Source organism: Octopus bimaculoides, chromosome 8 (assembly GCF_001194135.2).
Source record: "Octopus bimaculoides isolate UCB-OBI-ISO-001 chromosome 8, ASM119413v2, whole genome shotgun sequence".
NCBI lineage: Eukaryota > Metazoa > Mollusca > Cephalopoda > Octopoda > Octopodidae > Octopus > Octopus bimaculoides.
In genome coordinates this window covers 87309006-87312773 of record NC_068988.1, presented here as the reverse complement: position 1 = coordinate 87312773, position 3768 = coordinate 87309006, and positions in this window count along the sequence as shown.

Here is a 3768-nt window from a genome sequence, read left to right as displayed (position 1 = left end):
ATAGTAATTATGTATAATAGTAATTATGTATATTACACTGACCATTCGCTCAGGTTGATAACCTAAATAAATTATTAATATAAAAACTGCTCACCACTGTCTAAATTATCCAATTAAGACACAAAAAACAAGTGAAATTCTGACTCATTGATCACTGATGATCACTCATTGGTCGGATTATAATCATCTATCTGTCTATCTGTCTGTCTACCTATCTATCAACCAATCAATCTGTCTTTCTATCTGTCTCTGTATTTCCTTATTTATATATGTATATACACACACATACACATACATATATATATGAGGTAGTATCAAAAAGTTCCTGGACTAGTTCTGTAGGGCACCAACAGGTGGAAGCACATGGTTGTATGCACAGTGAGAGCTAGTTAGTAGTGACTTTCATGAGACAGTGTGCCGAGTGGCATTGCTATGTTTACTTCGCAAGTTGTGAAATTTTGTGTTAAACTTGGGAAGTCTACTCCAGAGACATTGAGCATGCTTTGGCAAGGTTACAGAGTTGAGACAATGGGTTATACACAATGTTTTGAGTGGCATGGGCATTTCAAGATCAAAAGAATGTCCCTGTCAACTTCATTATATTTTTTCTATAAAAACTTATTCTGACATTAAATGAGTCAACTTCTCGTACAGCATTTTTCAACAAAAAAATTCTAAACAAATTCTAGAAACGATCTACTCATGTAATTTACACACCCCTGAAAGGTTTTGTTTTTGCAGGAAAAAAGTGTGTAAATTACATGGGTTTTTACGGTATATGTATGCATGCATGTATGTATGTATGTATGTATATAATAATCCAAATTATCATTAACTCGCTTTATAATGACTAAAAACAATTTGATGCGTAAGACTTCTCTGACTATACACTGACCACATATATACATATACATGCACACAAAGATGTGTGTGTGTGTGTATGTGTGTGTGTGTATCATAGTTCTCTCTCTTTCTCTCTCTTTCTTTTTCACTCCAGTAATCTCTATTAACATAAGAGGCTTATTTATAGAACACCAACAGGCTCACTCAGGTAATAACATTAAGTGGGGAATTATAAGCCTGACTTCTTTACTCATGAATGTGATGAGAGAGTTAAATTTATATTCTGAGTAGGTGGTTGTATTGCTTGGAGCTGTATCATGCCTTTTCCTATCACATATCATCTAACTATGAACTAATGACTGATATTATAACCTATTTTCGTAATGGATGATGAATTTTCTCTGACCACTGACCACTGAACTATGAAACAGGATTTGTTTTTATAGCTGGAAGATGTTCTTTCCGACTATGACCCCTCAAGTGTGAAGAAGGGTCTGATGAAACCTGGTTGAACCCTTTGGATACCAACCCATCTGAGACGACCCCTGATTCTATGATTCAAACTTCGTTTATTTATTTATTTTCTTTTTACTTGTTTCAGTCATTTGACTGTGGCCATGCTGGAGCACTGCCTTGAAAGGTTTTAGTTAAATAAGTCGACCCCAGGATTTATTTCTTTTTAAGCCTACTACTTTTTTTATTGGTCTCTGTTGCTAAATCACTAAATTACAGGGACATAAACACACTAACGCTGGTTGTCAAGCAGTGATGTGAGGTCAAACAAAGACATGCACATGCACACACACACACACACACACACATATGACAGGCTTCTTTCAGTTTCCATCTACTAAATCCACTCTCAAGACTTTGGTTGGTCCAAAGCTAAAGGTAGTTGCCCAAGGTGCCACACAGTAGAACTGAACCTAGAACCATGTGGTTGGGAAGCAAGCTCCTTGTTACCTCACATCCATGCCTGCACCTATTTTCGGCAAAATCTCATGTTAATTTGTTCCAAACATCAGTTTAATAAGAACAGTTATTTTATTAAATTCTTCATTACCATCAAAAAATTAATTGAAACGAGAGCAGTGTGTCTTAACAGGAACATGGTAGCAAAAGGGTTAGTAGATAGACGATGCCCCTTTTTACCCTTGGCACTGAACTGTGATGTAGGAAACTGTGAAATCTGGTTTTACAGATAGGTGTCCCCTTGTCCAACTAATCACTGAACTGTGAAGTAAGGAGTGGTGTTACCTGGTTTTACAGATGTCCCTTACTACTCCTCACCATTTAACTGTGTTGTAGAGAGTATATGAAGGCACATGGCTTAGTGGTTAGGGCATTTCACTCATGATCGTCAGGTCATGAGTTCAATTCCTGGTGACACGTTGTATCCTTGAGCAAGATACTTTATTTCACGTTACTCTAGTCCACTCAGCTGACAAAAATTAGTAGTACTTGTATTTTAAAGAGCCAGCCTTGTCACACTGTGTCACGCTGAATTTCCCTGATGACTACGTTAAGGGTACACGTGTCTGTGGAGTGCTCAGCCATTTGTGTGTTAATTCCATAAGCAGTCTGTTCTGTTGATTGGATCAACTGGAACCCTCATCGTTATAAACAACAGAGTGCTAGTAGTAGAGAGTAGTAGAACTTGTTTGTTCTTGTTTTCATTTCCTTGATGTATCCATTAGTAACGCAAATGTGAGAAAGCCAATAAGCTATTTGATCACCTACACTCTGACAAACACAATTGTTAGATAGATTACATTTAAGACCTTCACTAGTAATGAATGTACCAAGCATGAGGTAGCATAGACTAGTTATTAGTGACTTTAGGATAAGAGTATAATAAACTCAAACACAGAAGACAATGTGGAGAATGAGGGTTTTGAAAGTAAAATATCTTTTCGCCATATGTACCTTCCAAGATGTAGCATTTAACACTTATAATGAAAATTGGGTTGGAGAAAGAACACAACTAGGAGTTCTTGTAAAACAACCAGCTGTGAACCACAGACTAGACAGCTTGATGCAGGAAAATCCTAGTATCAGACAAGTAGAGGCTGACATGGTGGTGGAATAGTATGAAATATAGAATCACAAAAACTAAAAGACTAGCTAGGAAAGTGTGCAGGAAAATAGAAGAGCAAGGAACTCACTTATGAGGTAGCTAAAAGAGAAGCTAGATGTTAGGTATATATTGTAAGGAAGGAAAATTGAAAGTAAGAAACTTGTCAATGTTGTATGATATAAAAGCAAAATGTATGCAGTGATGAAGTGTTCCAGAATACCAGGTAATTTTGGGTGAGGGTAAATCTGGACATCACTGGAGAAAAATTGTACAAAATTATCTCATTAACAATTTACCTTATTGTAGGTATTTTCAATACCTACAGAGAGGTACTGAAATGATTCTGTAAGTAGTTGCTTGATAAGGAGAATGTGCAGATCCAGTAGAGGGACCAGACATTAATGTAGAAACTACTACTAAATGGAAAGCAGCTGAATCACCAAGGTTAGGTGTGGTCACCAAAATGGAGTACCAGTTAACTACTGGGATCAATTTAATTGATTATACCCTCCCTACAAATTTTGTGACCCTGTGCAATATTGAAAACCATCCTTTTATCTTTTATCTTTTACTTGTTTCAGTCATTAGATTGCGGCCATACTGGGGCACTGCCTTGAAGAATTTTTAGTCAAATGAATTGACCCTAATACTTATTATTTTTAAAGCCTTGTTCTTATTCTTTTGGTCTCTCTTACCAAACTGCAAAGTTAAAGTATGTAAGCATACAAGCAACAGTTGTCATGCAGTGGCGCTGGGGACAAACACAGACACAAAGGCACACGCACTTAGATAAACATACATACATATTCATATATATATATATTCATATATATATATATATTCATATA